Raw genomic sequence first — 24658 nt, forward strand, 5'->3', positions numbered from 1 at the left:
GCTCATTTTTAAAGCTCCAGGCTTCAAGTCTGGCTGGTTATACAAAGTCAGGGAATTCAACCCCTCTGGTATTCATAGCCAGATATTATGGGTTTGTCTTTCCCATGGGGGCTCCTTGGTGCAAGGGAGGACCATTTCTTTCCCCCTTTCCCCTAACGGTGCCTGCAGCTCCCTCCCTCCTGTGGGCAGCTCCAGACTACCACTTCTGCCCTTCCTAACCTCTCAGGTGCAGTTTCTTCTCTACATTTAGTTGTGGAGTTTGTTCTGTTAGTTTTCAGATCACTCTTGGTTTATTTACGGGAATGTGAGTGATATCTAATTGTGAATGTGGGACAGGGTGAACAAAAGGTCCTTTTATTCCACTATCTTCTCAGGCTCCCAAAAATTTATGTATTTAAATCAATACTGCATGATTGAGACAAAAAAGTATAATGTGTTTGCTCTAGATTTTTTTTCCTTTTCTACAGAGTGCAACCATGTAAGGACTTCATTATACAGTATTTTTGTGTAATGAATTGGCTTCATTACCAAAAAAGAAATTTAAAATATTAGCTTGCGTATCACTAAGTTATATGAATTATGGCTAAATGAATTTTTATAGAATTTCAAATCCTCAATTTCCAGTTTCTAGAATTGGAGCAGCCTAAATTAAAATATAGGATATATATCATATATGATTAATTTGTTGCCTTGGTGTACCTTAATTATGTGAACTTAATTAAATCAGCTTATGTTGTCCCTAGGACAGCTGAAATCAAGGTATTAAAAGAGGCCCACACAACAGCTAGTAGGAGAGATAGGCCTGACCAATAAGCACAGTGGACAGAGGAGACAGGTGGTTTCAGTATGAATGCTACATCAAGAATAATAAGGGCAGGGGTGCCTGAGTGGTGGAGTCAATTAAGGGTCTGACTCTTGGTTTTGGCTCAGGTCATGATTTCAGGTCATGGGATTGAGCCCCGTGACCGGCTCTGTGCTGAGCGTGGAGTCTGTTTGGGATTTTCTCTTCCTCTCCCTCTGCCCCTCCCATTCATGCATGCTCGTTCTCTCTCAAATAAGTAAATACATCTTAAAAAAAAAAAAAAAAATAGTAAGGGCAAATGCTCCAAACAGTGGGTTTTGATTTGAAATCCAGTTGTTCCTCACAGGTATGGTATAGCACAACTAGGGTTATTTATTCAATCATGATTCTGTAGAACAATGCCAGGAGGTCAATTGATTTATAATAAATACTGGAAAAATGTCCAAGTTTTTTTTTTTTTTTTTGTATCTGAGCTTTTATTATTTTTATTTTGCTTTTACAATTACTATCATTAAATAGGAACTTTGAGATAATTGTATTTATTCCAGAGAAACAAGTTTTGTATAAATCATTGAGAGAATGTTTGACTATATTTAAAGAAAATAATGTAATCATTTAAAAATTTCAAAATTGAGAGAAATCAATACTAGAAATTTTCTTTAAGCTTGGACATTCGTGTACTAATTAAATTTCAAAGTCTAAAGAAGTGAGCAAATTTTTCTCTTGAGTATTTTATGAGTGCCTATTGCCTATATTTTACAATAGAGCCAACAGTTTTGGGTTTAAATCATATCAATTTGGCCTTTGTTTTGTTTTAAAAATACATATGACATTATCTATAAGTGGCAGACAAAGGTCTAAGGATAAAATACAACTATTATGTTGGACTACCGCCACTTTAAAAAATAAAAAGAAGAAAAATGGTCTTGTGGGCTTCCCAATAAAAGTTATTTTTAAAGGTTAGAATTTGAAGCTGAGTTTTATTTGAAGATTTTTTTCTATAATATAAAATTATCAGGGTTTTAAATCTCTAAAAAGGAAGCAATTCTGTGATGGATCATTTTAAATGTGATCAGTGTTTTAAAAAGTAGGTGCATTCACCATTTATATTATAGATAGGCATATGCATAGATGTGAGAATATAAAATTCCCTCAGGATAGATTATACATAACTGCACATTTGAGTCTCCTGGAAACTGAGGAATCTGCCAGTGAAACTGAGGAGTTCCCTGGCATTAAGAAAACCAAGCAGATATCTAATAATAAAATAAATTCAATTGTAGGCAATGGTTATGATGTGGGTACTATTTCAGCTATTAAAATTCATTTTGTTTTCATTAGTGATCTTGGCATTTATATATGGCTGTAAGCTCATGCCCTTCAACTCATCTTTTCTAATTAAATACTGTACCACTACCCTTTCTTAGTCTCCCTATTTTATCTTTTAATCTTGTAAAAATCATGTTTGGATTAATTTTCCTCTTGTCTATTTTTTTCCTTTTAAAAGTATTTTTTAAATACTTAAAATTTTCTAATATTTAAAAATGTTTTTGGTAATTTCTCTCTAATATTTCATGAATATAATATATCTAAATCTTTTAAAAGACTAAAATTATTTTTGGATTTTTGATCCTATAATTCCTTAACATCTGATACAATGTTTTATGCAATATTAAGATGCTATCAGGGCTGTAGATGACTATTTGAAACCTTGTTTATTGACATTCCCACTTTCAGGAATGCATTCAGATGTTCATTTTTAACTATTTCAAATATTTTTCTTTTACATAGGATCAAACATGACAACTTTTCCATAAAACTAGTTGTTTGAAAGCAACAAATATAGACTTCTGTCTTTTGCCATTAGAAGATTTCTTGCTCCTTGGGGCGCCTGGGTGGCTCAGTCATTAAGCATCTGCCTTCGGCTCAGGTCATGATCCCAGAGTCCTGGGATCGAGCCCCGCATTGGGCTCCCTGCGTGGTGGGAAGCCTGCTTCTCTCTCTCCCCCTCCCCCTGCTTGTGTTCCTCTCTCGCTGTGTCTCTCTGTCAAATAAATAAAATCTTTAAAAAAAAAAAAAAAAGATTTCTTGCTCCTTTAGTCAGGTAAAAAAGATTTTACCCCCATCTTTATCATCTTCTTGCATCATCAGCAATAATGACCTCTAGAAAAGCATCTGGGATAGAAGGAGATAAAGCAGTTTTCTTGTGATCCATTCCTGTCCCGCCAAATAAGGACCCAGTTCTGAGGAAGGAAAAAAGGCAGATGACATGGTCTATGGTATTGAACCTTTGGGCAAATTTTGTCCATATTTGCCCATTCATTTGCTAGAAAAAGAGTTTGTGAAGGAATGGTCTTAGCAATGGTGTCCCTGATTTAGGGTTGCTTTTGGTAAACAAGCCTACAGTTAATGGATATATAAATAAGGACTCCAAGAAGAATATCATACAACTCTATAGAGTACAAAATGAAGATGTTCCATAGTTTGAACACTCACAATTCTGTATGTTAATGTGCCAACTTCATTAAAAAATAATCTATAATTCTGGGCCAGAAATTGAAGGATAGTTACCCCATGGAAGGACTTAGAGATGCATATAGGATATCTGAGACCTTTTTCTGCCTTGCTAGAACTTTTTAATTGCTTATATGCTTAAGATCATTAGTAAAGCTTGGTATTTTATGAGATATCTGATTTGTAGGAGTCTGCCTGAATAGTCAAGTCAATTGTGTTAGTCTAGCTGCTGTGATAAGCCAGGCTATCTTTCAGATTCATGAAAAAGAATGGCTAAGGCAGTTTTGGCCAGAAAAAGGAGGGAATGAAAAAATCTGGTAAAAATCTGATGCTTGGGTAACTGCTACTTATTCTTATGAAGGGGAGAAAAAAATTGAGACACATTACAAGGGAAAATCTTGCCAATGAAATTAGGAGGAAATAGATTTAGAACTGGAGGGACTGGCTAGGTGGATTGACAAAGAGTGTGATACAGGGGAAAAGATAGCAAACATTTTTTTCTTTGGCTCTTGCTGGCAGCACTGTTGGGGAAAAAAAAAAAAACAGACACTTTGATGAGCAGGAGATAACAATAGGAAAAGCTTTAAGGCTGAATTTTCTTGATACTGGAAGGTTCCTTTATGCCTCTATGGCTTTGTAGTGAGATGTCCTTTTCATTTACATAGTAACACCAGTAAATTCAATGTTTGTAAAACCATACAGCCAGTAACAGGTTAGGGTGATGTGACTAAAAACACCAGGAGTAATCTGATAAAGAATTTAGACATTTTACCAAGAAATACTAGACAAAGGCTATTGAGTTATTTTTGGTATGGATTCCTCAATTAATGATCAAGGAGTGTACTGGGTTGCATACTGTCTCCCCAAATTTATTTTCACCCATTACCTATGAATGTGATCTTATTTGGCAGTAGATTTATATGTAAAGAAGTTAACAAGAGGCAAAACTGGATTAGGGTGGTCTCTAATCCAATGACTAGTATCCCTATAAGGAGAGGGAGATTTGGACAGACACACAGGAGGGTAGGCCGTGTAAAGATGGAGACAGAGGCTGGAATAATGAATGTATCAGTAAACTAAGAGCACCAAGGATTGCTGACAAATGCCAGAAACTAGGAAGAGGCAAGGAAGGATCCTCTTCTAGAGCCTTCAGAGACAACATGCCCTTACCAATACTTTAATTTAAGGCTTCTAGCCTCCAGAAAAGCAAGGGGATAAAGTTCTGTTGTTTTAATCCACATAGTTTGGAAATTTGTTATGGAAGCCTTAGGGAAACTAATACAGGGGCTATGTTGCTAATTTTCGATTCCACTAAAAGGAAGGAATCTTTTGTCTTGACAGTTAATACCCAAGTGCTTGTAAAATTCTGCAAGCAGATAAATCTGGATATTGTTACAGTTAATTGTTACAGTGGATAACGGCAAGGGGTGACCAGAACTCTCCTGAAAGGAGTTTCTATCCCACCGACTCTCCCACCCTTAAATGAAATAATTCTTCCTAAGCAGTTGGAATGTGACAAATACATGTGACCTTAACTTCCTTTATCATGACTGGAAAGACACACCTAATTAAATGCCACTGATACAGATTGTTCTATGTGTGATCTGGAGTGCTTCCTAACCTTAAATGCTTTATGTAATCTAATTCTTAGTAAGTCAGGAGAATATTCAGGAGGAAGTCATGACTATCAGGCTCAGCTACTTGTGTGGAGGGGTACATGGTGGACAAAAGATCCAAGTCACATAAAGGAAAGGGCATGAGGAGGAGACATGCGAATATGGAGAAGGAAATGATAACTGACTTCACTGAAGGAGTCTGTTTAGATGAGTTTTGAAGAACAGTGTACCCACTCTTATGACTTAAAACACCATGGCAATTTCATTCTATTGTATTGTAGTCTAGAGAAATTACAATCTGATTTTGAGAATTGTGAGTAAGAATGAAAAGTATTTGGATAGAGTGGCTGAATTTATCCTCATATAAAGCCCTAGAATCTGAAAATGTTGTCTAAGAGGCTGAGATCAGCTTGCACAACCTATAATGAAAGATCTTGGGCCTTTTGCAATGGTTTGGGTGTAGTGGTCTGGGGTGTGGTATACAAAATTTCTTAAGTCTGTAGATGAGAATGCTCAGTAAATAGCAATGATTCTCTACTGGGAGCATTTTGGCAGTTCAGAACCATTTCTTTGACATTATCTAGAGGTATGTCACAACAAAGTAGTTGCTACTGACAACTATTGGGTAAAGGCCAGAGATGCTGGTACGCTTCTACAATGCACAGAACAGCCCACCCATCCCCAACAAAGAATATTCAGCCCTAAATGTTAATAGTGCTGAGGTTGAGAAAGCTAGTTATTTAGCAATCCCTATGGGGAATATGAATGTTGCCCTTAAAGACCTGAATGTGAAACTGGGAGAGTTGGAAACACCATGATGGAGGCATTCAAGATAAGGGTTATGTAATAAATTGGAAAGTTTGGCCAAATAGATCATCTGGTGGTTATGACACTTTTTTTTAAGTGCATAATGTGGATGGTTATTACACACAAAGAAGAATGTTACTCCCCCAAACCCCTGGTCCCAGGAGTTATTGATTAAACTTGCCCTTTACTCAGTTTTACCTCAGCTTCACCTAGTAATCTGGACTAGAGAGCACATGTCCCATGTGGACAGAAAGACCTAGGGAACCATGCGAGACGTCCCTGTTTGTGCTTTGTCTGTCTCCTCCTTGTCGCATCTCTGAAATTACCAGTTCAGCTGGATACTGGATAAAGGTTCTGATTTGTGTGAGTGTGATTCGATGATATGTTCCTTTTTATTAGCTCAGCAACCACAATTGTTTGTTCTGTAGTGGCACCAACAATCATCAGCATGAAGTTGGTTCTTTATCACTGACCTATTAAGATAAAAATGAATTACCATTAGACATGAGGATGGGAATGCATGCTTATCCTCCTGAGAGAAATTGTGAACATTTAAAAGCAGATATTTCATTTTATGTGAATGTACAGGAAGCACTGGGGAAAAATACATGCTTTTTAATAGAAAATAGTTTGTACCTGATACTAATACAAGACCTTAATTATTTTGGATACATGAATCTTTTTTTGTGTGTTTGTTTTATTACAAAAAAAACCCCAAACAAACAAACAAAAACTCAGCTACAAAACTACCATTTTAAGATAGATCTGCCTTATAGTTTGTAGGTGTTTTTATATGAGATTTTACTTTGAGACTTTGTGTTCCATTCTTGCCTTTTACTAGATGAAGATGGAGATAGGGATGAGGGGATCATTATGAATGTCTTACCACACTTTTCTGACTTTAGGGCTTTGCCTTCAACCAATCCTATGGGTGAACTGAAGAGAGGGTATTAAGATTTTATTTTTTTGTATGAAGAGAGAAGGAAATTTATTTTGTAAGGTGGTAAATAATGCCCAAATTTACCCATTTCAAAAACACTATATAAAGTAAAATTCTGAAGTGTGAAATTAAAGTTATGTTTGCATGGGATTTTTGCAAGATTGTCAAAACCAGATTTTTTTTTCTCAGTAATTATTTCTGGCATATAATTTTAGTGATATTTAAAATTTCTATTATGAATAACTGAGATTTAATTAAAGACAATCTAATTGGTACTTATAAGCATAACTTTGATTTACACATTCAGAAGATAGTTTTAATTTAAAGTATTGAATTCCCTTTATAGACATTTGATTAGAATTTAGATTAGGGTGATCACATTTTTGATCTGTTCTTATTGTCAAGTTTTTAAAAGCAATATTTAACTAAATAGTGATAATCATTTAGATTTTCTTTCTTTTTTTTTTTTTAAGATTTTATTTATTTATTTGACAGAGAGAGACATAGGGAGAGAGGGAACACAAGCAGGGGGAGTGGGAGAGGGAGAAGCAGACTCCCAGCAGAGCAGGGAGCCCGATGCGGGGCTTGATCCCAGGACCCCTGGATCATGACCTGACCCGAAGGCAGACACTTAATGACTGAGCCACCCAGGCACCCCTCATTTAGATTTTCTAAAACTGTTTTTTGCATATGCCAATAATCAGATTTTAAAGACATAAAAATTATCACTTAAAAAGTTTGAAAATATCCCATAGAGATGATAAACTTTACTCTTATATACATATCAAGTTTTAATTATTTATATCAATGTCTAAAATTTCAGGATTTTTTTTTACTCATTATACAAACATAATTTTTAGTTGTATATTATTATTTTTAGCTGATGGGGGAAAAAAACCTGTTAATACTATATTATTGCTTAACAATACAAAATGCTTTTCTTTTGGGGAGGGAAATTGCAGGTAAAACACATATTCTTTGAAGGTAGCCTGAAATACAAACTGAGTTTTTTGTATAAGACTGTTTATTCCAAGTCAAAGAATAAATGGTTGAAAGCGAATCTTCAGTTATCTTGCTATCTTACGATTATCCTGACCAGTGACTAGTTTGAACTAAGTATTTGCTAATAACTTGTCTAGATTATGGTTTGGAAATCAAAATGCCTGGAAGGACAAGTTTTATGACACACATTAACAGGGAATGATATTTTTGAGATCCACAAAAATACATATATTCTGCCATTGGGGAGAAATGTCCTGATTCATCATACTATTTTTTTTTTTTTTTGATCAAAATCTAAAGATACTGTGTTTCCAAAAATGAAGCAGTGAACATATAACAATTCAAATGGCAATTCGTCTCAGAGAAAGGAAGATGAAAAAAATGAAGGAGGTTATTTTCCTTGTAATAGAGGCATAGTGCCCAGTTCTCAGAAACAAGTCCATTGTAAATACTTTATAGACTCTACAATTGCTAGTTTTTCTCCTTTTGCCCTTGCAGATTCTTTCTCTACCCTTTTCTGCTCTGCTCTGTGCTCTGGGAAACTATTTTCTTTAAACTGCTTTTACTGAAATCCCTTTCCCCCTGGTTCTGGTTGGATGAGCAGCATGAGAGCTGATTGTGGGAAGAAAAAGAAAGATCAAAGTTAATTATTTCTTCTTCCCTTCCTCTGCCAGACTAAGGTTTTGGCAGTGACTGCTCCCTTTGAGGTGTTCATTATCTGCAGCTACAGTCTTTGCTAGCGTCTGGTGACTCCTTCCCCTTCCACTATGAGGCTTAAGAGCTTCCTCCTCTTGCTAGCTCCTGAGTGCATCCTCATGGCATTCTGGTTCACTGAACTCTGCCTACACCTCTATAAATTATTTCTTCCTTAAACTTGTTTCGACTAACCTCTTGATGTGCCATCTGTTTCCTGGTGGGACTCTGAATGATATAGTAACTATTCTTAATGTAGTTTTTTTTTTTTTTTTTAAGAATTTTTACTATGCAAGAACGAGAGTTCAGTTTTGGTATGTCTTTTACATTTTTATGAAAACCTATAAATTCAAAATTTTTAGCCTACCCAGAAGCAGCTTCTCGACTCCTTCTCAAACCTGTCAGGTTTAGCCTGCTCTCCTCCACTCCAGTCTCTACCATGACTATCAGGGTGACCCAGAAGTCCTACAAGGTGTCCACCTCCAGCCCCTGGGCCTTTAGCAACTAACTAGTACATGAGTATGCCTGGCACTGGCATCAGCTCCTCCACCTTCTCCCAGGTGGGCAGCAGTAGCAGCTTCTGGGGGTGGCCTGGGCATGAGTATGGTCGGGGCCTACAGTGGGGCCAGGGACGTGGAGGGCATCAAAGCTGTCTCAGGGAACTAGAGCCTGCTGAACTCCCTTAAGCTGGAGGGGGACCCCAACATCCAGACTGTGCACCTAGGAGAAGGAGCAGATCAAGATGCTCAACAAGTTTGCTTCCTTCATCAACAAGGTGCAGCACCTGGAGCAGCAGAACAAAATTCTAGAGACCAAGTGGAGCCTTCTACAGCAGCAGAAAACAGTCTGGAGCAACACGGACAACATGTTCAAGAGCTACATCAACAACCTTTGGCAGCAGCTGGACACACTGGGCCAGGGGAAGCTGAAGCTGGAGGTGGACTTGGCAATACGCGGGGGCTGGTGGCAATATGAGGGGGCGATCAAAGTGCATGCAGACATGGAGAATGAATTTGTCCTCATCAAAAAGGATGTGGACAAAGCTTACACGAACAAGGTAGAGCTGGAGTCCCATCTGGATGGGCTGACCGATGAGACTGGCTTCTTAAGGCAGCTGTATGAAGAGGAGATCTGTGAATCGTAGTAGTTCCAGATCTCGGACATGTCCATGGTCCTGTCTATGGACAACAGCCACTCCCTGGATGGTGTCATTGCTGAGGTCAAAGCCCAGTACAAAGACACTGCCAACTACAGCTGGGCTGAGACCAAGACCACGTACCGGATGAGGAACTGCAGACATTGGCTGGGAATCATGGGGGTGACCTCTGTCACAACGAAGATGGAGATTTCCAAGATGAACTGGAACATCACCTGATTCCAGGCGGAGATCAAGGGCCTCAAAAGCCAGAGGGCTTCCCTGGAGGCTGCCACAGCTGATACGGAGCAGCACAAGGAGCTGGACATTAAGGATGCCACTGCCAAGCTGGCTGAAGCTGCCCTGCAGCAAGACAAGCAGGACATGGTTTGGCAGCTTCATGAGCACCAGGAGCTCATGAACATCAAGCTGGCCTTGGACACTTAGATAACCACCTACTGCAAGCTATTGGAGGGTGAGGAGAGCTGGCTGGAGGCTGGGATGCAGAACATGAGTATCTATACTAAGACCACCAGCAGCTACTCGGGTGGGATGAGCTCAGCCTACAGGGGCCTCACAAGCCCTGGTCTCACCCATAGCCTGAGCTTCCAGTCCAGCTTCGGCTCTGCTAGGGGCTCCAGTTAATTCAGCCTTGTCAGCTCCTCCAACACCATGGTTGTGAAGAAGATCGAGACCTGTGATGGGAAGCTGGTGTTTGAGTCATCTGATGTCCTCTTGTCCAAGTGAACAAGCACTGTGGTCCCTACCAACCTCCTCACTCCTGTGGCTACCATAGAGCCTTTGGGGGAAGGAGCTGTGCAGGGGAGTGTCTGGAACAGGAGACACACCTGAGGCTCAGTCTCAGTCCTCAGCCTACACTTAGGGGGAGTCTACTGCCTTGGGTACTGCCTCTTGCCCATGGCCCCAACTAAAAGCCAACTCAAGTGTCTTTTCCCAAATAAAGCCTCAGATGGCTCTGCCAATCCCCAAAACAAAATGGAACAAAAATTATAACAAACAGAAAAGTGGACATATCTTGTATATACAGATTTATGAATTTCCACAAACTTATATACTCAAGTAATCCAGATCAAGAAGCAGAGGATTACCACATCTCCCTAAATCTCCTTTGTGCTACAAGTAACTTATACTCTCAAGTGTAACCAATATTCTAACTTTTAGTTGCATTAGAATCTCTTTTTGAATTTTATATAAAGGGATTCATCCAGCATGCATATTTAGTGTCTGGTTTCTTTGCTCAATATTCTGTTTTTGAGATGAATTCATATTGTGATTCATTCATTCACATTGTTGTGTAGTATTTTACATAAGTGATTTACCTTTTTTTTTTTTTTTAGATAGACATTTGGCTTGCTTTCAGTTTGGTGCTATTATGAATAAAACATCCATGAACATTCCATGCTTATCTTTTAGTGAATATGTCTTTCATATCTCTTAGAGATAAACCTAGATGGAACTCTTGAGACTTGGGACAGTTATATATTTAACTTACGTAGATATAGCTGAAGAATTTTCTAAAGTGGTTGTACCAATTTACATTCACATCAACAAACCATTAAAATGCCATTTAATCCGCAGGCTAACCAGTGTTTGTAATAGTCATAGTCTTTCTCATTAAGCTGCCTTGTTGTGTGTGAGCTTGATAAAACATAATGTCTAAAGATCACCAGGAACACACCTAAGTCAAACTTTATTTAACTTGCTTTTGCAAGGGTGATGGAACAAATGTGGACTTATAGGTTGTTTCAGTAAAGGATAGCATGGGCTTTTTACAGTGTTTTGGGTTATCCTAGATGATTTTTGAGAAGGGTTCTGTTCTGGATTAGAATTTGTCATGGAATGATGGCAAATTAGTAACTGCATATTTTAATAATTTTTAATCTAGGAGGTAAAATGGAAAAATGGAGCTAGAATTGTCATAGTTAAAGTAGTGGTCATTTATTTGGTCAGGAGAGAGGGATATTTAGTATTTTTTGTTGTGTGATGTCCTTGTATTTTGTTTTGTTCTGTTATGGTCATGGAGTAATGTCATCAGATGTTGATATTCTGTTAAATTATTTAAATTCAGGGGCGCCTAGGTGGCTCAGTTGGTTAAGCATCTGCCTTCAGCTCAGGTCATGATCTCAGGGTCCTGGGATCAAGCCCCACATCAGGCTCCCTGGAGGAGTCTGCTTGTCCCTCTCTCCCTGCCCCCACTTGTGTTCTCTCTCTCAAATAAATAAATAAAATATTTAAAAAATTATTTAAATTCAATGGGGGCACCATGGGCTGCTATTCTTTTCTAGGCCAGCTACCAGTTGTCAGGGTATTTGTGTTATTTCTCAGTTTACCATTTTGACCAAAGGTAGATAAAGGCTCCATGATACTTATCTATGGTGTTCGGGACTGCACCATCCCAAAATTCTATTAAATATGAGGTTGTTTAGAAAATATTGTTTATAGTTTTTTTTTTTTTTTTTTTTTTTTTTTAAAGATTTTATTCCTTTATTCATAAGAGACAGACAGAGAGAGAGAGAGGCAGAGGGAGAAGCAGGCTCCCTGCTGAGCAGGGAGCCCGATGTGGGACTCGATCCCAGGCCCCTGGGATCATGACCTGAGCCGAAGGCAGACGCTTAACCATCTGAGCCACCCAGGTGCCCCAAAATATTGTTTATAGTTTTACTAGACTTACTGCCTCCTCCCCCTTTTGTATAAGTATGAATTGTTGAGTTATCTGATGTGCTAATAACTATGAAGAATCATTTAAGATTGTGGAAAGGGTGCATTATCAAACTGCAGTACAGGCCAGTATCAGAAATAAGATGATTATTAGCCCTTATAAAGAGTCATGAAAACAGAGTTAGATGACCTAACCCAGGCTAAGAAAATGTTGTAAAGGCTTAGTTTGTATGTTACAGAGATTCAGTTTTATGTTGTATGAGTCCTTTTCCATTTAAATTTGCAGTAGAAAAGAGACTGGGAACAGGGATAGCATACTTAAGCACATAGCAAGATTGAGGAAAATTGATGGTCAGTGAACTATTAGGTAAAAGGCAAGGCTTTACAAAGTTTTAAAATAATAGTTCAAAGAAAATGTATGTCTCCAGTAAGGAAAATCCTCAGTCCATCTCTTTTATTTTTTAACTACTATGCTTGACAGAGGACAGTTAGTTCAGCTATTTGGGAAGAGACAGTGAATTTAAATATGTGATAGAACAGTAAATAAAAAGTTTATTTTTTGCTTCTGTTTTTAAGTGGAAACCATTAGCAGAGAATTATCAAATCAGAATTATCCATGGTAGTTTTCTAGAGTTTGTATGAGGTATATATTACTTACTAAAAGAAGTTAAGCAATAATAGGATTTTCCTTTCTGTGGAAGGATGTTGTAGCACTGGATATTTGAAGGGGAGAAAAAGCAATGAGGCCATTTGACAGATCTCTAGAGTGCTTAATTTATTTTATAAAGTGCACTAATATTGAGCCCAATAGGGGAAAAAAGTGATTTAAACTTAAAAACCTACAAACAAAGTTAGGCTTTGTGCTTAGATATGTTCCCTTTAAGGGAATATAAGAAGTATATACTTCTTGAAACATATTTATATTAGAATATTTTAATTTCACATAATTAAGACTAAATTTCCTTTTTAATTTATTTATAATTTTTTATTCTGAGATAATTGTGGATCCACGTGCATTTGAAAGAAATATTGTAGATAAATCCTATGTACCCTTCACTCAGTTTCCCCCCATTAGTAACGTGTTATATAACTATAGTATGATGGTATGACCAGGAAATTGACATTGATACAATCTACTAGCTTTATTCAGATTTTACCTGTTTTACATGTACTTATTTATGTGAGTGTGTGTTTGTGTGTATTTAGCTCTATGTAACTTATCAGATGTGTAGATTTGTATTACCCCTGTGTAATCATGCTATTTATTACTATTAAAGAAAAAACTGTTATGAGGATTTACCCAATGATGTCTTCTTAATTAGGTGGATTTTTTTTTTACTCTAGCTGTGAGGAGATCATGAACTGTTCTCAGACTTGTGTAGTTCCAGAATTTGTACTGCTGATATTTTATGGTTATTCTTTCTCTGGCTTTGGGTCATTTTTTCACATGCATGCATCAAATAATATTCAGCTAAAGTCTTGAAGGGATGCTTCTGCAGATCCTGGAGCTCCCTTTTCCCCTCTTACTCTCTCTCCCCTCACCTTCTCTTTCTCTTTCCCACTCCTTTCTCCCTCTGTCCCTTCCTCTCTCACTCCCTCCTCTTGTGTACCTTATCTCTCAAATTCTAGCCAACTTGCCCTCTCAGAACTTCACACTTTGCTTTTATAATTTATGAAGTCTACTTCCTCCTTTCTCTGCTGTGCCTGGAAATTCTCTTCACCCTACCTCATTTGTTTCTCTTCTCTCAGGGATCACTTTATTACTAGTTATCCAGTGGTCCCAAACCATTGCTTCATCTATTTTGTCTAAGTTTCTGGTTGTTCAAAGTGAGTGTCACTTTATTATGGCCCAGAGTTTAATAATCTAATGGTGTAAATTTTTTATTTAAAAAAGGTCCAGTTTAGGTTTTTTTCTTTTACATTCATATTTTTGTGTCCTTTTTTAAAAACTCGGTTTATTCCAAGATTATAGAGATACACTCATAAATTCATTTCTATGAACTATATTTTTTATATTTAGATTTATGATCTATTTCAAATTAATTTTTGTTTATGTTCACTTCTATAATGATTCCATCTTGGATTATTTTCTTTCGTTTTGAAAAGTTACCCTAAGGGGCGCCTGGGTGGCTCAGTCATTAAGCGTCTGCCTTCGGCTCAGGTCATGATCCCCGAGTCCTGGGATCGAGCCCCGCATAGGGCTCCCTGCTCAGCGAGAAGCCTGTTTCTCCCTCTCCCACTCCCCCTGCTTGTGTTCCCTCTCTCGCTTTGTCTCTCTCTGTCAAATAAATAGATAAAATCTTAAAAAAAAAAAAAAAAAAAGTTACCCTAAGCCTGTACCTCTACCACTTTCTGACTAATGAAAGAATTTTATGACAATTTATTTCCATTTACTGCTCTATTCTGTCCACCAGTAGATACCATTAGACACTTCCACTCTTGGCTATGATGAAGTAAGAGGGACTGGATTTACCTTCTCTGTAAGAGGGACTGCATTTACCTATCCACTTTAAACATCTAGAAAATCAGACAAAATATAAGCTCATCAACTTAAAAAAAGATCATGTTTATAGATTCCATTTCTCTCATACTCTGTGTAGGGATAATCATTATTTAGATCTAAGTAATGTCCCTACTCTTTCTTTTACTTTAAGTCATTTTTTTTCTTTCTTTTTTTTTTTTTTTAAAGATTTTATTTATTTGACAGAGAGAGACACAGCGAGAGAGGAAACACAAGCAGGGGGAGTGGGAGAGGGAGAAGCAGGCTTCCCACAGAGCAGGGAGCCCGATGCGGGGCTCGATCCCAGGACCCTGGGATCATGACCTGAGCCAAAGGCAGACGCTTAACGACTGAGCCACACAGGTGCCCCAAGTCATTTGTTTTCTTAAGATATTTTACCAGAATTGGGGCACCTGGTGGCTCAGTCAGTTAAGCGTCTGACTCTAAATTTTGGCTCAGGGTCCTGAGATCAAGTCCTGCATCCTGCTTAATGCTGAGTGTGGCACCTGCTTAAGATTCTCTTTCCCTCTCCCTCTTTCTCAATCTCTCCCTCCCTCCCTCTCTCTCTTTCTCTCTCTCAAAAAAAAAAAGATATTTCACCAGAATTTAATTTGGCAATATATTTTGCTGGACCACATGGATCTTCCTAAGCACTAATTGTTCAAACAAATCTTATTTATTTTTCTGTTTCTGTTAATTTTTGATATTTTACTTACTGAGTTGTAGTAACTCTTTATATTCCAAAGTATCCCTTTGATTCTGATACTAGTTGTCAATATCTTTTATTATTTTTTATTTTTTTATTTTTTTATTTTTTTAAAGATTTTATTTATTTATTTGACAGACAGAGACAGCGAGAGAGGGAACACAAGCAGCGGAGTGGGAGAGGGAGAAGCAGGCTTCCCACCGAGCAGGGAGCCCGATGCGGGGCTCGATCCCAGGACCCTGGGACCATGACCTGAGCCGAAGGCAGACGCTTAACGACTGAGCCACCCAGGCGCCCCTATTTTTTATTTTTTTAAAGGTTTTTTTTTTTTATTTATTTGACAGAGAGAGACACAGCGAGAGAGGGAACACAAGCAGGGGGGAGTGGGAGAGGGAGAAGCAGACTCCCTGCTGAGCAGGGAGCCCGGATGCGGGGCTTGATCCTAGGACCCTGTGATCATGACCTGAGTCAAAGGCAGATGCTTAATGACTGAGCCACCCAGGCGCCCCTTATCTTTTATTATTTTTATGTTGACCTTAAGTATGTCTAAAGTTATTGTAGGAGAAAATGGAAACAAATAAAAAGGATTTGAAGGGAAATATTAAAAGTACTGAGAAATGAGCATTAGTGTATCAGAAAATGTTTTAAGATAAGTTCAAGGGCTTTAGTGTCAGACTTTTCAATCTGGATTCTATCTCTTATTATCTTTGTGGTTTTGGGCAGGTTACTAAGTTTCTTGCCTCTAGCTTCTTTATCTATAAAATGGGAAAGTAACTACATAAGTCTCATGGAACCACCTAGAACTGACCAACCTCACTGCAAGTGCTCTCTCCTCTATGTGTGAATCCTAAGGCAAAAGCCTTCTTCATACAAAATATTTTCATAGGGGAAATAGAGATAAAGCTCTAAGTTTTAAAATTCTTAAAACATCTTTCAGAAGTGAACTATTACCTTCAAATTGAGTCAAGTCTGCAAAAATACTTATTATAAGGAGTATTTTAAAATCTCCCTCAATTGGATCATTGTATGACCTAATTTAAATGTCTAACTCTTTTACCGCAGGGTTTTATTAGCCTAAAAGAGATCCTGATTATCATCACTATCATTATTGGCAATGGCCTTATCTGAATAGTCATTCTAGACTAGGAGAGAAATAAAGAAAATACCACCGAGGAATTAATTCTAATTGTGGGCTCTTCATAACTAAAGAATTGTTCTGAATAACTTTTTTTACTGTTAACTTTTGAAATCTTATGAGCTAGTTTTTATTAATTCAGTCATACAGTAACTTGTTTTTTTGTTTTTTTTTTTTAAGATTTTATTTATTTGACAGAGAGACAGCGAGAGAGGGAACACAAGCAGGGTGAGTGGGAGAGGGAGAAGCAGGCTCTCTGCCTAGCAGGGAGCCCGATGCAGGGCTTGATCCCAGAACCCTGGGATCATGACCTGAGCCGAAAGCAGACGCTTAACGACTGAGCCACCAAGGTGCCCCCAGTAACTTGTTTCTATTGTGAGAAATACTTTCAATTACGTTTGGGAGCCTATTATTATAATCTTCTTCTTGTCTGCATATTTTGTGCATTTAAAATCATTTACTGTATATGTGATATCTATCCTTCATATATATGTACATGCTGTCTTATATACACATATATACTTATATGTATAGCATGTATGTGCATATGGGGATATATATATGTGTATACACACACACATACACATATTATGTATGTATAGTGAGAGATTAGAAAGATTATAAGATGAATACAACCCATGTTTCTCTCTTTTTCTTAAATGTAATTCTCTCAAGGACAACTGTCTCTTCACTATTGTTGAAGCCTGAAAACCATGGTTTGCACCCTCTTCACTGTGGCCCTATAGGGATGTGGGGCACGTGTGGCTGTTTAATTTGGGGTGGAAATAACTTCCCTTTGAATTTAAGAATTACTTTATCCCACAAAACCTAGATATAGTAGTTTTCTTTAGGTTTGGGAAAAATCTAAAAGGGATTATAACACATAAATAAATTGGTTTTTTAGTTATTGACAAAATATAACTGCTCTAAGAGTTAAAGGAAAAAGACATCAAAGAGCTTAATACTTCATAGAATTGTCCCCTCAAAGGTATATCCTATTTCTAACCTTGCAGCTACACTCTCCAGTTTAATTTCTCAATGCTTCTGTCTTCTGATCTCTGCTGTGGATGTCTCCACTCACCTGTCCTACCACCTATGTATGTGGATTAAAAAAAAAATTTCCTTAGGTCTCCTTAAGCCATTTCTTTTTTTTTTCTTAAAGATCTATCTTATTTATTTATTTTAGAGAGAGAAAGAGAGAGAGAGAGAGAGGGAGAGAGCATGCGAGCAGGGGGAGGGCCAGAGAGGGAGTATCTCAAGCAGACTCTGCACTGAGCATGGTGCCCAATGTAGGGCTCCTCTCACAACCTTTGACCTGAGCCAAAATTAAGACGGATGGCTTAACTGACTGAACCACCCAGGTGCCCCCTCCTTAATCCATTTCTAACAAGAATATTCCCGTTGGTAAAATTGCAAATGGGGCTCTAGATGTTATTGATAACCCTAGGACTGTGCTGAAATGCACCCCTATTGTTACAGATTTATAATAGATGGTCAGAGCATTCTGCATATGTGGGTACCACTATCAGCAGGAAAGAAATGGTACCTCAGATGAAGGTCTTTTACTAATGATAAAGGTATAAATTCGTCAAGAGGATTTAGCATTCCTAAGTCCTTACACATCTAACAACAAAGTTTCAAAATACATAAAGCAAAAACACAAGTTCAAAGAGAAAGAGATAAATTCATAATTAGAGAGAGATGATTTCACTACCCCTCTCTCAGTAATTTAAATAACATGTAGAGAAAATCAGGGATAGATGGGATAGATTAACCAACCAACTTGACCTAAATGACATTTATAGAACATTCCAACCAAAAGAAAAATAGAAATTATTTTCAAGTACAAAAATGTTTCATTTTCATATTCTGGATCATTAAAAAAGGCCTTATTGTGTTTCAGAATGATTCCAATCATGCAAAGTATTACTGATTACCACAATGGAATTAAAATAGAAATCGATAATAGCAGGGGCGCCTGGGTGGCTCAGTTGTTAAGCGTCTGCCTTCAGCTCAGGTCATGATCCCAGGGTCCCAGGATCAAGCCCAGCATTGGGCTCCCCACTCAGTGGAAAGCCTGCTTCTCCAGCTCCCCCTGCTTGTGCTCTCTCTCTGTCAAATAAATAAATAAAAATCTTAAAAAAAAAAAAGGAAATCAATAATAGCATGATATCTCAAAGGTTGCAAATATTTGCAACCTAAAAAACAAAAGCACACATACTTCTAAATAACCCATGGTTAAAGAAGAAATTGCAAAGGAAATATGAAAATATTTTTTAGTGAGTGAAAACTTTAAAACATCATATTAAATTTGTGAGATGCCTCTATAGCACTGCTTAAAGGGAAGTTAATGTTGTATAATATATATATATATTAGAAAAATAGAAAACTCCAAAACCTATGACATAGTTTTCTGCCTTAAGAAACTAGAAAAACAAAAGTGAGCTAAATAGAGGAGAGTTATTGATAAAGATAAGAGAAGAATCAATAAAAAAATATAGAAAATTAGTGTAAATAAAAACTAGTTCTTTGAAGGTACAATAGACTGAAAGTTTATGTGTCTCCAGAATTCACATAACGAAATCTAATTCCCAATGTGATGGTGTTTGGAGATGGAGCAACTGGGAGGTGATTCGGGGCCCTCATGAACGGGACTGTAAAAGAGGCTCCAGAGAGCTCCCTTGTCCCTCCAGATGTTAGGACACAACGAGAAGTCACCTACGAACAAGGAGGTGGGCCCTTACTAGGTGCCAGATGGGTGGGTGTTGTCATTTTTGGACTGTGCGGCCTCCAGACTGTGAGAAATAAATATTTGTTGTTTAAGCCACCCAGTCATGGTATTTTTGTTATAGAAGCCCAAATGGACTAAGAAAGGATCATTAAAATTGATAAAACTATAGCCCAGAATGGAGAGAAAAAAGGGGAGTTACTGAGAGAGTGGGGGAGGGGCATAGGAATGAGAGAAGAAGCATCATTGTAGTTCCTACGGACACTGAAAAGATAATGTAGGAAGACTATGATGAACAAGTTTGTGCAAATTTCAACAGCTTAGATGAAATTAATATTTTCTTATAAGAATTTACTCAAGAAAGAGATTACCTAATGCTTTGTCATTAGGAAATTGAATTTGTAGTGAAAACATTTCCACGAAGAAATCTCCAGGCCTAGATTCCTGTGCTGGTGGTTTCTACCAAATATTTAAGAAGGAAATAATAGTTCTATATCAACTTTTCCAGGAAATAGACAAGAAAGGAATACTTTCTACGATGCCAGCATCTCCCTAATACAAAACCCCCCAAAAAAGATTGTTGAGGAGAAAAGTACAGAAACACCATCTTTCACTCGGATACAACGTTTAAACAAAAATTTTAACACTGAATCTAATAATATATGGGAGAGAAGATAAAATCATAGAAATCTAGCTTCTACCAATAATGCAAGGTTCCGTTCAGTTCTGTAATTATTCATATTAACAGGCTAAAAGAGAAAACTATAATCCTCTCAGATTTAGGGAAAAAAAAATTTGATATAATTCATGAAAAGAAAAATGTCCTTGCAAACTAATTCTAGTAGAAGGAAACCTCAATCCAATAAAGGTCTTCTCTACATGGAAACTATAGCTCAAGTTATTCTTAATTGTGAGAATGAATGTTTTCTCTCTAAGAATGGTAACAAGGCAGAAATGTCTGATCTCGTCACATCTTGCTTGAGGTTTCTGCAGTACTATCAGGCAATACAAATAGAAACTGAAATATGGGAAAGGAGGAATTAGAATCTCTCCAGTCTCAGACAATATGGTCCCTCTACACAGAAAAATCTGAGGAAACTACAAAATCTATTAGAGGTAATTGAATTTATCAGGTATGCAAAATACAGACTCAATATTCAAAAAAACAATTATATTTCTCTCTCTATATATATCCTAGTAATTGGAAGTTGAAATTGGAAATAGTACCACTTATACTAATATCAAAAATTATGAAATATTTAAAGATAAATTTGACAGAAGATATTCAGGACTTACACACTGAATTCTCCAGTTGCACTGTTGAGAAAAATTAAATACTATCTAAATACATAAAAGATACACCACCCTCATAGAATGGAAGGCAATATTTTAAGATGTCATTTCTCCCTAAATTAACATAAAGAATCAACACCATCCCAATCAAAATCTCAGCACTTTTTTTTTTTTTTTGGTAGAAATTGATAAGCTGATTCTAAAACTTACATGGAAATGCCGTGCACCTAGAATAACCAAGAAGGAAACAAAATTTAGGGATTTATATTACCTGGCTTCAAGATTTAGAATAAAACTGTAGTAAACAAAGTGGCATTATATTGACAATTAGATCAGTGGAACAGGATAGAGAGCTCACAAAAAGACCCATTTATATATGGCTAATTGAAGTTTGGCAAAGTTTCCAGGGCAATTCAGTAGGAAAATAACATTTTTCAACAAATGATTCTGGAACAATGATGGCCATTAAAAACAAAAGGCAAACGTTTACTCAAGCCACATACAAAATTAAATTAACATAAGTATAGATCTAAGTATAAAAACTAAACTTCTAGAAGGAATCATAGGTGAAAATCTTAGTGACCTTTTGTTTGACAAAGATTTCTTTAAAAAGAAAAACAGCAAAAAATAGAAAATAGATTAGACTTTATCAGAATTACAAATGTTTGCTCTTCAAAAGACACTACTAAGAAGAATATAAAAGGGCAGGACGTACACTGGGAGAAAGTATTTGCAAACTATATATTTGACCAAAGGTTTATATTTAGAGTATATAAAGCACTTTTACAACTCAACAATAAGTACACAACCTTTTTTTTAAGATTTTATTTATTTATTTGAGAGAGAGGGAGAGAGTGCGCACACAAGCAGGAGGAGTAGCAGGGGCAGAGGGAGAGGGATAAGCAGGCCCCCCCGCTGAGCAGAGAGCCCGACATGGGGGTTCAATCCCAGGACCATGGGATCATGACCTGAGCCCAAGGTAGACGCTAAACCGCCTGAGCCACCCAGGTGCCCCATAAGTACACAACTTAATTAAAAAATAGGCAAAAGAGTCAGACACTTCACCAAAGAAAATATACAGATAGGAAATAGGCACAAAGGGTACTCAATGTCATTAATCTTTAGGGAAATGTGAATTAAAGCTATAATTCACTGAAGTGACTACACTTATCCTGGTGACCATTGAAAAATGTCTAGAATTGTCAAATCACCAAGTTGTGCACCTGAAACTAATGTAACATTGTATGCCAACTATACTTCAATAAGTTTTAAAACGTAGTCACATTCATGAAAATTCACTCATGTGCTTGAATCGCATATAAGCCTTTTCTCAATTAAAAACAAATGACTCTCACCCCCCCAAATCAATATCAATCAGTAAATGATTATTAATGGCTAAATGACTTTTTTCAAAGTGGCTAAATTCAAAAGGACTAATGAAAACAAGTGTTGGTTAGCATGAAATGCCACTGGAATGGTCACACATTGGTGATTGAAATGTAAAATTATACAACCGTCTTGGAAAGAGTCTCACTTTTTAAAAAGGTTATGTGTATTGCTATCATTACATAGCAAACCTAGTTCTAGGCATTTACCAAAGAGAACGCATATGTCCACACAAAGACTTGCACTCAAATGTTTACAGCAGCTTTATTTGTAATACCTTAAACTTGGAATCAATCAAAAATGTCCATCGGGCACTTGGGTGGCTCAGATGGTTGAGCGTCTGCCTTCGGCTCAGGTCGTGATCCCGGGGTCCTGGGATCGAGTCCCACATCGGGCTCCCTGCTCCTTGGGAGCCTGCTTCTCTCTCTCTCTCTCTCTCTGTCTCTCATGAATAAATAAATAAAATCTTTAAAAAAAAAAATGCCCATCAACAGGCAATGGATGGACAATCTGAGGTATATTTGTACAATGTAATATAACTTAGCAATAAAAAAGAACAGTTAATACATTCAAAAATATGCATGAATCTCCAAATAATTTTAAGTGCAAGAATCCAGAAAAAAAATCATACAGTATGATTCTAATTGTATAACGATCTAAAAAACACATACTGTTTTGTACCGTCAAAAAGCAAACCAGTGTTTTGCTTGTGGGGAAAAGGGGTTGAGAAGACATGGATTACAAAGAGGAGAAAACTTTTGAGTGTGTTGGAAATTTGTCATGATTGTGGTGGTGGTTTCATGGGTATATATGTATTTGTCAAATATCAAATTGAATACTTCAAATATATGCAGTTATATCATCTATTTATACATATATGTGATATGTATTATATCTCAGGATTGTTCAATTCATATTAGCAGTTTGAGTTACAACGTACTTACGGGTCAATCTGAAGAAAATTGACATCTTTTTCATACTAATCTTTCTACCCATAAACATGAGACCTCTCTCGATTTTTTTTTTTTTTTTTACTAATTTCCAGTAAACTCTATATCGTTTTTCATATGGGACATGAACATATTTTCATAGGTTTATTTTTAGTATTTTATTTAGAAGGAAAGTTAAGCTGTCACACTAAAGAGACCAGTACTACAGTGACATACAGACCAGTTACATTTATTTTTCTTACACAGTCTCACTGTGTTGTTATTTATCAGGAAAGGAGGCTGGAAAGTATGCCCTCCATTGAGGTTAGTTTAGAAATCAGAAAATTATCAGATATTTTTCCATTCAGGCCCTTTCCTTCCTTTCTTCATTTTTTTTCTTTCTTTATCAAAGTAATTCCTTGAAGAACTTAGCAGTTTTCTGAGCTATTGACTTTTAGTACCAATTTCTGTACCCCTAGTTCTTTCCATAGATCTTTGCCTGCTCTGTTTTTTGGGTTTGTGTTTGACCCTGCCCAGTTATCCTCATTTTATTTTTGACTACTGTGCTGGAAAGAGTTAACTCAGCAGGCCTGAGCTGCTCAAACCCTCCATGTTCTCAAGAAAGCCTTGTCAACAAGACTGGCCCTTGGCCAGGTCCTGGGAGATGAGCTCTGTGCCCTTGTAAGATTCTGCCCCATAAGAGCTTTTTTGTATGCCTGAGATTTGATGCCTGTGAGTGCCAGTTTCATCAGATAGTTTATGCTAACAATGTAACTTGTCGTGTGCACCTGTTTTTGGTGCTTTGAGGTGTCAGTTTGATTAGATTGTTGATGCTAACAATGTGATTAATGGTGAACTCCTGTTTTTACTCCCTGGGACTGAAGTCCCTCACAGAGGTGCTACCTGCGTACGTGACTCACCTCCAATAAGAACCCTGGATACCAAGGAGTGAGTGATCTTCCCTGGTTAACAATACTTTGCATGGGTTGCCATACATCATTTTTCAGAAAATTAAGTGCATCCATGCAGTTCCCCTGGGAAAGGTCATTCAGAAGCTTGCATCGGGTTTTTCCTGCAATTTGCCCCATTCTTTTTCCTTTGCTGATTTGTATCCTTTTGCTATAACAAATAGTAACCATGAATAGAATAGCTTGATTGAGTCATGAGTCTTTCTAGCAAAAGCCACAGCTCTCTTGAAGCTATATCTAACAATGAGTACAACAGGAAGGAAAGTCCTTGCTGCAGAGTGTTGGCTCTGAAGTCTTACTTGGCTTTCTGAAAAGGACTTGGGCAACAACCATGCCTATTGTTGTTCCTTGTTCCCCGAGGCCCTCTGATGTATTATTGGTCTCATCAGTGGCCTTAATCAGTCGCCTCCCTGTATCTGTGTTCTGCCTTTTTCCTTTTCCTTTTCCTTTTCCTTTTTCTTTGTCTTTCAGTCTCCTCCCACATTGACTTTAGAGTTGTTCATGTGTCTTGCTTTGGCCACCGACAGGTTAGCAAACATATATGCAAAGACTTACAGAAACCCTTGGATCTCTGCTGGTGTCATGAGAGCAAACTTAGCAGAACCTGTGAGAGAGTGAGAGCCTTGTGGAGTTGTGCTGAGTTTCCCAGCAGAGACCATCTTAGCCCAGGAAGCTCCCTGCTGCCACCCTAGTTGAATGAATACTTGAAAGAGCCCCACAACTGATACAGAGATATTTGATTCATAAATACTTATTATGTAGACTTTAGGTTGTTTGAAGGTTTGTTAGGCAGCAACATTATTGTGGCAACAGCTAACAATCACA

At 37.4% G+C, this 24658-nt stretch overlaps 1 pseudogene; it reads left to right on the forward strand.

The window, feature by feature from the left end:
• Positions 1 to 8613: 8613 nt before the first annotated feature.
• On the forward strand, positions 8614 to 10256 carry LOC118555421 (keratin, type II cytoskeletal 8 pseudogene; annotated as a pseudogene).
• The last annotated feature ends 14402 nt before the right edge of the window (positions 10257 to 24658 follow it).

This window comes from Halichoerus grypus, chromosome 4 (assembly GCF_964656455.1).
Source record: "Halichoerus grypus chromosome 4, mHalGry1.hap1.1, whole genome shotgun sequence".
NCBI lineage: Eukaryota > Metazoa > Chordata > Mammalia > Carnivora > Phocidae > Halichoerus > Halichoerus grypus.